General features: G+C 43.5%; 1 protein-coding gene and 1 long non-coding RNA gene across 4 annotated transcripts in view; one reads left to right on the plus strand and one right to left on the minus strand.

The window, feature by feature from the left end:
• Positions 1 to 12,967, plus strand: part of HS3ST4 (heparan sulfate-glucosamine 3-sulfotransferase 4) — a 441,443-nt gene that overhangs the window by 350,020 nt on the left and 78,456 nt on the right. The window lies entirely within an intron of this gene.
• LOC114674443 (uncharacterized) overlaps positions 1 to 12,967 on the minus strand; it is a 103,588-nt gene that overhangs the window by 89,242 nt on the left and 1,379 nt on the right. For all 3 annotated transcript variants that reach the window (XR_013411733.1, XR_013411735.1, XR_013411734.1), the window contains exon 2: positions 12,503 to 12,625. This is a non-coding gene — a long non-coding RNA (uncharacterized LOC114674443). The remainder of the gene's footprint in view (positions 1 to 12,502; positions 12,626 to 12,967) is intronic.

Below are 12,967 nucleotides of genomic sequence, written 5' to 3' on the forward strand. Positions count from 1 at the left end.
TTGTCCGCATCTTATAGTCACAATCCTTTTAGTTGTTGATGACTTGGCGATTACCCGGGCTACCGCTTTAGGATTACATCCAAATGCATCTGAACAGTTGAATTTACTTACTGCTTTCCTCCTAAAAGCTTTTTAACATGATCCAACTGGGATGGTTACATCAGGAGAATCATTATTTGCAGCTCTCTTTTTTGGGAGATGGAAATAAATTTCCCAAAAGATGAAAGCAAACTGTTCAGTGTAGATCTGCAGTGTGACTTTTTCTTCTCTTTCCTTTTTACATTCCGTTTTCACAGTTTTCCTCAGGAATGACTCTTCTCCTGGGAAATAGGAATGTTTTCAATTGCACAATTGAGTCAAATCAATATTTAGAGTGGTTTGAACTTTCAGCCTTTTGCTGGATTTTGGCAGTATCATTTTACACTTAAATCCCTTTTCCCAGGTAACCTATAATATTAATATTAAACATTATTCACAGCTTTCTAACACCCCCCCAATTTCACTCAGCTATCAGCAAAACAAATAGTACCCAAGAGTTAAAAAGTTGCTATTCTTCTTCTAAAGCACAAGCACTTTTATGTTAAAATGGTATTGCTGTATGTTCTCAATATCTGTATACCTACCTACCTGTGCATGTAGTAGCTTTCAACATTATAATTAGACATGGAAACCGCACTGTGCAAGCATAATGCACCCACAGAGATTTGTAAAGCAGCTGTGACAAGTGCACGCTATGGCAAAGCAACTTTACAATAGCTAGGACAAATTCTACAATCTATTCATGGAGGGTTTCAAATAAAAATTGTGTAGAAGAATCTGAATCCTTTCATGCAGGAGGATTGCACAGATGATGAAATCTGTCATATCTCTCTGGTAGAGTTGTTTGAAGAAACATGTTGAATACTGGAAGGCTAATAGCATGGGGAAGCCACTCTTGTTGAGTTGAAATCCCAGCCTAGCTGCTGTGTGATCTGGGGCAAGTTGCTTTACCTCTCTGAGGCTCAGTGACTCTGTTACATTATAGGAATAATAGGAAGACATTCACATCATGACGTTCTAGTGGGGATTAAGTGAGGTCCCAGATGTCAGGCATCAAACACAGCTTCCTCATGTGAGAATTGTAACCACAGTGTAATGATGAGAAGGAAAAGAGATAAGCAATCATTACCAGGGAGCCTCTCTGCAACTTGCGCAGCAATTACAATCTTCCCTTATGAACTGGCTCGGTTAATAGCATCTACGTTCACTCAGCTATGCTAGTAAAAAATTGAGAAGCTATACTTTAAACCCCCCCCTTCTTGCACCCCCACCTTCCATGATTAATTAGTCCCCAAATTGTGCCATTAATCCTCCCAAATAACTTTCAAATTCTGCCTCCCCCTCTTCATCCTCCCTGCCACTACCTCAGCCCAGGCCCTTACTAGCATTTATCTGGATGAATGCAAAAACCTCTTAACCAGTTTCACTATCTTCAGCTAGGATCCTCCATGAATCATTACTAGCCATATTTTGCAGAATAAAAAATTGAGGCACAGAGAAGTTTGACAAATAGCCACAAATCACACAGCTGGTAAGTGGTGTCGCTGGAATCCCAACCCAGGCAGTCTGGTCTCAGAATTTTCTGCTCGATTTTGGAATAGTGGGTTCACTGCGTTGTGTGGATAAAGACACCCAGCAGTGGCTTTAGGCCTCATGTTTGTACCTCTGGTGAGTCTGATTTCTCCATTGACAAATCTTTCATCAGAGCTGTTACTTGATTCTGCAAGAGCTTCAAGGAGTAGCCAAGGGACCACTGCGCAGGAAGAGAGAAGGGGAGGAAAAGGGGGAAGCCGTGGAGCTTTCAGCCTCACACCCCCATTCTCTGGAGAGGGGAGAGGGGCTGGTAGTGGAAATAATAATTGATATTTCCTATGTGATGAAGGCTTTACAAATATCCCCGAACTATGAATGTTGGCATAGCTTCTGGGTTGGTGAACACATCTGAGTGCCAGGATCATGCACCCCAACTACATGGAGATGGAAGCTCCTGCACTTGGGTCCTTTCCAGACCTTGTCCCATGCATCTTTTCATCTGGCTCTTCCTCCCTTTCCTTTATTATGTCTCTTATGAATAACATGGTACATGTAAGTTAAAAAAAATAGAAGGGATCTAGATTAGGGATGGGCAAGCTAGGGATACACATCCATTTCAACATTCCAGGAGTCTAGTCCACTGGATGCGGCCAGGCAGGGGGCATTTCCGGGTTAGGATGATGCTTGGATTCTGGTAGGAAGCAGGCTGCTTACTCAGGCAGATGTGATGTTGTAGGACCACATTGTCAGTCATCCATGTCCCATTAAAGGATACCATCTGATGGAAGCTGGGACCCAGAGCTTTATCATGTCCTGTGGTTTCCGGCACCAGAGTGGCAGGGAAGGTAAACTGAGACACTTAAGACCCAGGAAAGGATTGACTGCTGACTAGTCTACAAATCTCAACGCTCTCCTGGGAGACTGACAGTCGTCTGTGCAACCATGATTCTGCAAAAGACACTAAGAGCCCATGCGACTGTGTAATTTGTGTATCAACCTGCTCTAAAGGCTGTGGGTGTAGCACTAAGAACACATCTAGAGAGCCTGACATATTACGATCCTGGCATTTGCTTGCTCAGGGTCTACCGTGGCATTTCTCAGCTGTGTCTGAGAGATGTCAGTAGCTGTTACAAGAGAGGAAAAAGAAAGGCAGGGGGTAGCATCATGGGGAAAAGTATGAGAAAAAAATTGACCTCTACCCTTTCTGAATTTAAAAAGGCAGCATGATATCACTGTCTTTTGAATTCATAATGCATCTTAGCATTAACGTTCTGGAGTAAAGAATTCTTCTTTAGTTTAATTTAATATATTCTTGCCTGTACTTATTTGACAAAAGAACTGCTTTTGCCCAGAAGAGCCAGAACATATTGAAAACATTATCCCTTGGGAGTTGGTTTGGGAAATACTAATTTAGTTGAATGTAGCACTAGAACTCGCAGTACATAAGAAGGCGGAAAATGAGCAGGCTCACCAGTGTAGACTGTCCACACTGGTGGATTTTACCTGATTCCCAGGATTCTCCACATTAAATTCTGAGCTCTGCTAATGTAGGCACCATGTCTATCTTGTTCACTACTCGCTTTTCCTAAGCCTTTGATGGTTGATTTTTTTGGTATGTCCGACACCTTCTTTAAGAACAACTATTCTTCGGCCGGGCACGGTGGCTCAAGCCTGTAATCCCAGCACTTTGGGAGGCCGAGACGGGCGGATCACGAAGTCAGGAGATCGAGACCATCCTGGCTAACATGGTGAAACCCCATCTCTACTAAAAAAATACAAAAAACTAGACGGGCGAGGTGGCGGGCGCCTGTGGTCCCAGCTACTCAGGAGGCTGAGGCAGGAGAATGGCGTAAACCCGGGAGGCGGAGCTTGCAGTGAGCTGAGACCCGGCCACTGCACTCCAGCCTGGGCGACAGAGCGAGACTCCGTCTCAAAAAAAGAAAGAACAACTGCTCTTCACGAATTTTCCATCTCTCTTAACAGTTTCATCTTCTTTGCTGTTTTCCTGTACTTTTATAACATCCCAAGTTTTCTCTGACATGGGTTATATTTTCACGCGTTGAAGCTGACCTTTTCCTTGACCACATTTAATGCATATTTTAACTCTCTTTATTTTATTTGTTTTCTACACAATCTAGCTTACCACAAACAACTATTTATTCATTTCAGTCTTTTTTTTAATCATTTCAGCTTTATTTTATATTACATCAAAATTACATTTTTGAAACTTTATGGAGACCATAAAACATTCACTTTCAAAAAATTACCCTTGTTGTCTATAGTATCTTCTCCATAGGCATATTCTACCTGTGTCTTACAATTTCTGTAGCCTTCTTTCTTGCTGCACAAGTTTTGGCTGTGCTTATATTTCCTCATGTAAGGACAGGAATTATTATTAATTATTATTTTGTGAGACAGAGTCTCACTCTGTTGCCCAGGCTGGAGTGCAGCGGCATGATCTCCGCTCACTGCAACCTCCGCCTCACAGGTTCAAGCGATTCTCCTGCCTCAGCCTCCTGAGTAGCTGGGATTACAGGCGCTCACCACCACACCCAACTAATTTTTGTATTTTTAGTAGAGACAGGGTTTCACCATGTTGGCCAGGCTGGTCTCGAACTCCTGACCTCAGGTGGTCCACCTGTCTCGGCCTCCCAAAGTGCTAGGATTCCAGGCATGAGCCACGGTACCCGGCCCAGGAAAAAGTTTTACTCAGTTCTGCTGTTTGTCTATGTTAGTGTTTGTAGATTCATCTTTATTTCCCTTCTTTATTTACTTGTGGACCCTTCACTTCACTTCTGATTGCTGTTAGAACCTGTCTCTTATATCAGTGAGATTTACCACTCTGAACCAGATTTTTGGCATCTTGGAAGATGTTTAGCCAGTGTGGCTCTTTAAGACTCAGGAGGAATTTCCTATCTCAGCTTCATGTTGAGAAATATATATGTGTGTGTGTGTGTGTATGTGTGTAAACATTACGCAATACTTACTGGGGTGCTAGGCACTATTCCAAAGCCTTTTACATTCATTTAATCTGCACAGTAACCCTCTGAGATTAGTACTCTTAGTATTCCCATTTGACAGATGAAGAAATGAGTCACTCTAATTCATCCAACATCGTACAACTAGTAAGTGTCTAAGTCAAAATTTAAATGTAAGCAAACTGGTGCTGAAGTCTGTGCTGTTAACTAGTACAATATGTTTCCTCTTCATTCCTTTCTTGCAAAAAAAAAAAAAAAAGAGTAAAAAGCTGTAGCTGCCTTGATTTACCTGTTTCTGTGGTTTCCTGCTTGAGAGAATGCATGTGATTGCTATGTTCCACCACTGGGCATTGTAGTCCTGCATAAGCGTAGGAAGTGCTCATTGGGTAATTAGGGCAATGGAGGGCTAAGTTGCCATGAGCACCTCCTCACAGAGTTCTTGCATGATGGAGAAGCCTTCCTGCCTCTGGCTGACACAGGGTTCTCGTCTCTAAGCCCCTGTAGGTCAGAAGTTGTAGCAGAAGTGCCTGGCCTTATTTTTCTGCATCAGGGATTCTTCCTTTCTTTGGTTAGTGAAAATTCCTCGAGGGCCCAGAAGATTTCGATCAGTACTATTTTGTTCCCAAGACTGCAGCAACCTTTCATTTATTGGTGTGTGTATATGTTCATGAATATTCCAGTGGGAAGTTGGTGGAAAGGGAAGGTAGTCATTTGGCAGTTGGTGTCTTGCCCAGGAAGTCTCCCTTATCTAGTTTAATCCTTAAAACAGCCTTGAAGGATGCTGTTATTAACCCTGCTTTCCAGGTAAGAAGATGAGAGAGCCCAGAGTGCTTAAGAAGTCACCCAGGTCACACAGCTGGCAAATGAAAGAGACAGAATGCAAGCCGGGATCTCGTCTCCAAAGCCCTGTTTTCTCAGCTATTACTCATTTCCTTCAGTTTCCAGTCAGTTCATTTTAATTCCTTGTACTTAATTCAATCTTATCAAAGATTCATTTGCTGAACTCCTATTATATGAGTAAGATCTGGACCTTGGACTCAAGAAGTTCATGATGAGAAGCCAAAGGTAGAAGGCGGTGATAATGGACCATGAGTGGCGGAACAGACTGCAGGATTTGGGCAAAAGTGGAAATTCTACTTTTGTGCATGGTTTGAAAACGTCTGGTGATGAGGGCACTCAGAGCATTGCTTGAGGAGAGGCATGACTCCTGCTCCAACCAGGTGTGAGGCAACCACCTGAGCAGTGGCAGCGCCACAGAGCCTGGAAGTCCAAGATCAAGGTGTCGGCAGGGCTGGCATTTCCTGAGAACTTTCTCTAGGCTGTCACATCACTGCTTTATCCTTGTGTCTTTCCATCCTCTTCCCTTTGGGTGTCTGTGTCTTCATTTCCTCTTCTGTAAGGACACTGTTCAGATTGAATTCCGGCATAGCCTAATGACCTCATTTGAACTTAATTACCACTTTAAAGGCCGTGTCTCCAAATACAATCACAACAAATGAATGTAGGAACAAACTTCAACACATGAATGTTAGGGAGGAAGCAATTCAGTCTGTAATAGTCTAGAACCAATGGCAGGCCCAGGTGGCAACATGAAAAAGGATAGATTGTCGACCATAGAGCACAACTCTTGGAATGTTACTTAAAGGAGTTGGGACGTAATTCTTCCTCTAGGCCACCATTTACCTGCATGGAACATGCAACACTGAATATGTGTGTGGTTGTGTGTGTGACACAGTTTTAAGTGGTACTAGGACACAGCATTCGACAACATTGAATCCCAGCTTGGTGCAGTGGTTCATGCCTGGAATCCTAGCAATTTGGGAGGCCCAGGTGAGAGGATCCTAGGCCTTGAGAGGATCCCGGGAGTTTGAGACCAGCCTGGGCAACACAGTGAGACCCCCATCTCTATTAAAAATTTAAAAAAAAAATTAGCCAGGTGTGGTGGTGCATACCCGTAGTTTCAGCTAGTTGGGAAGCTGAGGTGGGAGGATCGCTTGAGCCCAACAGTTCAAGGCTATAGTGAGCTATGTTCACACCACCACACTCCAGCCTGGGTGATGGAGTGAGACCCTGTCTAAAAAATAAAAAATTAAAAAAAAAAATTGAATCTCGCAGCAAGAAAGTCATTCTCTTTCCATTTTTCTTGCAATTCTTTAAGGAGAATGTGTTAGTTGATCATACTACGTCTCTTATAACTCTCTGCCTTTTGTTAATGTCCCCTATTGAGAAAAAACAGAGATAAGAAGCCTTGAGAAATAATGATTATCTAGCTAAAATTGGAGACTACTGTTTTGTTTTCATCTTATTGAATTTTTATGATTGCCTTTTATCTATGGCAAATGATTCTGGGCTTCTGCTTGTGATATTGACATAATTATTATTATCTTATTATTTCCTTATTTTCTAAAGGTAGTCATGTGTTTAAAAAGTGAGTTAAAGAAAATATTGAAAAAAAAATACAGTAAGTCCTATAAGTAATGACACATATTAGGAAGGTGGGATGGAAAGCTAGAAGGCTGGGAAGTGCTGCTGTGGGTGAAGGCAAGGTGAGTGGGGAGAAAAGTGGTGGACCTGCTGGGAAGTCATCAGGAGAATGATGTAGCTGTGAGTACATGTGCCCGTGTGCATGTGTACTGGTTGCCGGGGGGCGGGGGGGAATGCGTGCCTGTGTGTGTGTGTGTGTGTGTGTGTGTGTGTCCTTGAGTGGAAAAACACAGTTTGTCCTCTGCTTTCACATCACAACGATCAACCCACAAGAGGTCTGTGACCCTATATGTGGGTTGTCCCCCACACACCAAGCAAGCAATCAGTTGTGCAGTGGACACCAACTGCACGGCCACCAATTCCATTCTGACACCCTCGACCTAGAGATAGCGTCAGATTCCACAGCTTGAGGCTGAGCTCAAGCCCCAGGTCATTTTACCTGTGCCTCTAACTGGTTGCCTATAAATTGGGATTCTCACAATCCCCTCCTTTAAGTCTGATTATTTGCAGGAGCAGCTCACAGAACTCAGGGGAATACTTAGGTTTACTGGTTTGTTATAAAGGATGTTACAAAGGATACAGATGAAGAGGTGCTCAGGGCAAAGCATGTGGGAAGGAGTAAGGAGCTTCCGTGCCCTCCCTGGGTGCACCATCCTCCAAGAGCTTCCACGTGTCCAGCTGTTCATGAGCCCCTGAACCCTGCCCTCTGGGTTTTTAAGGAGGCTGTATTATGTAGGCATAATTGGCCCTTGGTGATCAACTTAATCTTCTGCCGTCTCCCAGCTGAAGATTGGGAAGCGGGGCTGAAAGTTCAACCCTCCAATCCTGCCTTGGTCTTTCCAGTAACCAGCCCCATCCTGAAGCTACTTAGGGGCTGCCAGCCACCAGTCCTCTCATTAATATACATAAAGACATTACTTTGGAGATCCTAAGAATTTTAGGAGTCGTATGGCAGGGAAGAGGTAGAAGACTATATATATATATATGTGTGTGTGTGTATATATATATGTGTGTGTATATATATGTATATATATATTTTTTACCATGTCACAGTCCTCATACCCTGAAATCATCCCATAAGCTGAGATGAATTAGTAGGATTAGATAGGCCTTTGTTTTCACTTTATAAGCAGGATTGAAAATGTCCACACACTCTTAGGTGTGAATTACATAATGGCATGAATTATTGTTTCTCCAGAAGCAAACAGTGAATGATAAATAGTTACTGAGCACATTTCATATGCCAGGCACTGTGGAAAGTACCACAGCTACCATGTGGGTTAAGACAGACGGGGTCCCAGCTAAGTGGTCAAAGACTCGCATGAGACTCCTTCCGTACCACTCACTAACCAGGCACCCTCTGCCGAGCGATTTGAGCTTCTTGAGCCTCAGCATTCTTATGCATCCAGCGGACAAAGCCATACCCCATGCATATTGCCCTGGTGATAAATGAGCTGAGGTGTATGCAGGCACTGCCAATTGTGTGAAGGCATGCGTCCAGTGTTATTACTGTCAGCCTTACATTCCGAATTTCAAAAGTGCCATTCAGAGAATCCTTGCTTTGATGGCCCCCAGAAGCATGTGAAAAATAGAGCTTCTACTCAGAAGGCCTAATTGCATAACTTGAGCAATTTAGCTGGAAATGTTAAACACTGTCTGCATCCCAGAGCTGGAATGGAGGGAACCACGTGGACAGGAGGTCAGGGATCTCCTTTAGGCAGCATTGAGTTTAAGGAGACTGGCACCCACTGTGTTCATCCGGAGAGGTGTGGTGGATTAATACAATGCAGACCCTGAGTTTTAATAACGAGCCCAACAAATGTGCAAGGCTCCAGGGAAAATAATTGAAAGGAAACTCTAAGTCAGACTTGGTTCCTCCAAACACATTTGCAATCTCCCTTCCTGTGGGGGTGGGGAGTGGGGCGAAAACTTTAGGTTAACAAGTTAATGACACCTGCCTACTGTGCCTTTAATTACCCTGCAAACCTCAAGCAGAGACTGACAACTACTAGAGCCATATGCAGATTTCAGGGCTGTCTACACACAGATAACACAGCCTCCTCCCACAAGCTTTCCTGACAAAGATGAGCAGGATTCCAGGAAGCCCACCTTCACAGGGCAAGTGAAACTAGTAATTTTTTTTTTCACAAGGTGTCCCTTTTAATCTTCACAACAGACCCTGAGAGGTCAATATTATTGTGTTTATTTACCCAGGGGGAAACTGGCTTAAAGATATTAAATATGTCAAAGATCACACAGAGAGACCAGAGCTCCAGTCTCTCTGGTCAAGAACCTAGGTTCACCGCAAGGATTTCATGCAGCTGTGGAGGGCCCCACTCACTCTCCCTCCTCCTCCCTCCTCTCATCTTCCCTCCCTCTCTTTGATCTTTCTCTAATCTCTTTTATTGCCTCCCTCTCTGTTTTCTGTTCTCCCTCCTTCCTCCCCACCCCATATACTTTCTTTCTCTCTTTCTTTTTCCTCTCTCCCTTTCTTTCCATTCAATTTCCCTCCCATCTCTTTCTCTCTTTCTTTCCTTCCTCCCTCCCTTCCTCCCTCTTTTCCTCCCTCCCTCCTTACCTTCCTTCCTTCCGCCCTCTTCCCCAAGGCAGTTCATAGAAACCGGAACCCCTCTTTCCGAAAGTCAGCCAGGAACTCTAAAAATATTATTCTGGCCTGCTGGGTAAAGTACTAGCCATAAAGAAATCATTGACTATAGATCATGAGACTCCCATTCCAGAGAGGGTCGTGTCCCACACTCACAAGGAAGGAACACTGCTCAGAGAGGCCAAGAAAAATCTAGACAGAGAGGCCTTGCTGCCTGTCCCCACTCAGTCTATTGGCATTCCATTGGACCCTTTATGTCCAATCCTATTTCCACTCGGTTGTCTACCCTTTGTTGAATCTAAGCATGAAAATGGACAACTTCTTCTGTATCTTTGAGTTTTCATTCTGAATACTCCAACGTAAAAAAGTTATTCTTATTACTTTTTAATTATTATTTTCCTTTGCAACAGTCTCATTCTGTCACCCAGGCTGGAGTGCAGTGCCACAATTTCGGCTCACTGCAACCTCTGCCTCCTGGGTTCGAGTGATTCTCCTGCCTCAGCCTCCTGAGTAGCTGGGATTACAAGAGCTCCCCACCACCCCAACCGGCTAACTTTTGTATTTTTAGTAGAGGCGGGGTTTCACCATGTTGGCCAGGTCTTGAACTCTTGACCTCAAGTGATCCGCCTGCCTCAGCCTCCCAAAGTGCTGGGATTACAGGCATGAGATACCATGCCTGACTCCCATGTATACATGTTAAATGCAGGTGTTGTCTTTTCTCCTAGGAATCTGCCTCGTATCAGAGAATCTTAAGTGAGCCAAGGGCTTTGTCCCCAGCTGTCCTCACCAGGTCTCATGCTCCTTTGACTCTGAGCTGGGATATATTTCTGTGCTCCTTTTTGCTCTCTGTGCTTCTTTGCTGTCATGTGGGGACCTTCATCTCTGCAGATTATTCCTGGTTTAAGGTGGGGACTTCCGATTTACTAAATGTCTGCTTTGTCTAGCTTCTTTAACACTGTTCATCTTACATATCATATGTTGCTAGCTGTCTTCAGACAATTCCATGAAGTTTATTGGAAAAAGTGAAGTGAACCGCAGGACAGGACACCTAGTGTCAGTCCTGGGTCTCTAGGTTGCTGTGTTACCTTAGGCAAGCCCCCTCCTCTGTCTAAACTTCAGAGTTCCCAGCTGTAAAAGATATTCTCCCGAGACCCTTTCAGCTCTGCCATCTGCATGTAAATCCTGATACATAAGACGCTCCCCTCAACAATCCACGATGACTATGTGGTCTTTCTATAATGATCTGTGAGAGCAGGTGGAAGTCTAGGGTCTCCAAATTTATAAGAAGTAAGTGAGATAAGTAATTTTGAATGCTTATCACAGCACTTGGAAAAACTAATTAATGTTAATACTTGCTGCAATTATTATTTAGCATGCACCTCCAATGTCCTAAAAACATCACACAGAGAAAAATCAACAGCGACATCCAGAAGATTTAAACAATAAGGTCTCAGGAAAAAAAAGCAGATCCTATGATGATGTTTATAACATCCTGATGGAGAATTTCAGAACGAAGTTCAGAATGAAGGGGATTGTTCTTTGTCATGAAGACCAAATTTAAGGCTTCAGGAAGTGTGGTTCTGATCATCTGGGGACAAGGAGATCTTGATTTTTGGTTTGGGACTTTCATGTATGTCCCTGTGCACAACACTGGTCAAATATTCACCACTCTGGACCCAATTAACTTGCCTGGAAACTTCAAAACAGACTCTAACATGTATATGCGATTTACACATATATACACATATATATGTGCATATATATGTGTATATATATAATACAACAGAGTCTAGTATTTATTTTCTTATTTTTTCATTACTTGTATTACTATTTACTATGGATGTCTTGTGCAAGTGTAACAATACCACCATTTTGTGGCAGTTGCAGTAACAAACGCCACAAAACCTCCATAATTTTAAATAATTTCTCACTCATAAAACATATCTATCATGTGACAGCAGAAGTGCACTACTCCACAGAGGCATTCAGGGATCTATGCCGGGGGAGGCTCCCTTATAACACAGACTTCTACCACCACAAAGACAAGGAAAAGGAAAGCTTGGCAGGAAATGCACCTGCTCTTAGAGTGACAAACATCACTTCCTCCTACATGTCATTTGTCAAAGCAGGTCATATGGCCATGCCTGAGATTTAGTAGATGGAGACAATCCTACCAGGTGCCCTGGGCAGGAGAAGCAAATATTTGTGAAGGGTATCTCCTCAGGGTATAAACACAACACCATACCTGACCGGCTGGATTTGTGTCATAATGTATCCTCACTTCCATGAGAAAGAGAGAGAGAGAGTAGAAGAAAAATAATGCATTAAGATTCCTTGTTTTTCACAAGGAAGCCAACTCTCCTCCATTCAAATGAACTTCCCCTCCCAATTGACTCAGTTTACCTAACAAGGCAAGAGCTAAACATCTGTTTCCCATGAATCCTTCTCAATTTCCATCAAGGGGCCAGGGAAGTAGCTGGTTCAGTGTTAGAACCAGTGGCCAGTAGACCAGGTTGGAAGCTTTTGAGAACTATTGGTCAGAAAACAATTGGTGCAAGAGGAATGGCTTGCATCATTCATTCAGCAAAATGAAATGGGAAGAACAGAACTGGGTGCTGGAGTGGGTCAGGTGGGTCAGCACCAGGTCATTGTTTTGGTGGTAATTACCCCATCAGAGTCCAAAGTTTCAAGAGAGTCTCTGAGCTGAGGAGTGGGATTGTGGCTATGGGTTCCACCAACTCATAGTCAGGATCAGGGGGCACAGAGGCGTTCTGGGAGCCATCGCAGGGCAGCAAAGCTGTGTGTTTAGACAGTGCTCTTTTCTCTAGTGTGAGATGGATGTTTCCGATTGCTCTTTACCTACCTTTGACCACAGAAAGGTATTTTCGTTTCTCTTCAGCAGAGAATCTTGACTCCTTGCTGTCTCTTTACTGGCCTCTGAAGTCATGGGCATTTCCAAGCGCTGGACTAGATGCTCTATGGGGAACTGACAAAAATTAGATCTGATTGTTCTATTTTGTTCTTATGACATTAAATTCAGAGTCACCCAGCACTGCCAGATCACCATTATCTTTTCTTAAATTTGATGAGTTGTTTTTTTTTTCTGTCATCCCAAACTGCTCTTTAATGTGAATCATTCATGACAGAGGGTCAGGGCTCTCAGCAGGGAGGCAGCCTGCTGAGGTCAAAGAGGAAGGCACAGGATTTGAAGTTAGACTGGCTCAGCCCCAAACCTCAACTCTGGCATTGAGAAGATGTGTGGCTGTGGCTAAGTGATATAGCCTTTATGAGGTTCAGTTTTCAGCTAGGAGGATACAGGAGATGATAT

Source organism: Macaca mulatta, chromosome 20 (assembly GCF_049350105.2).
Source record: "Macaca mulatta isolate MMU2019108-1 chromosome 20, T2T-MMU8v2.0, whole genome shotgun sequence".
In the NCBI taxonomy this organism is placed as follows: domain Eukaryota; kingdom Metazoa; phylum Chordata; class Mammalia; order Primates; family Cercopithecidae; genus Macaca; species Macaca mulatta.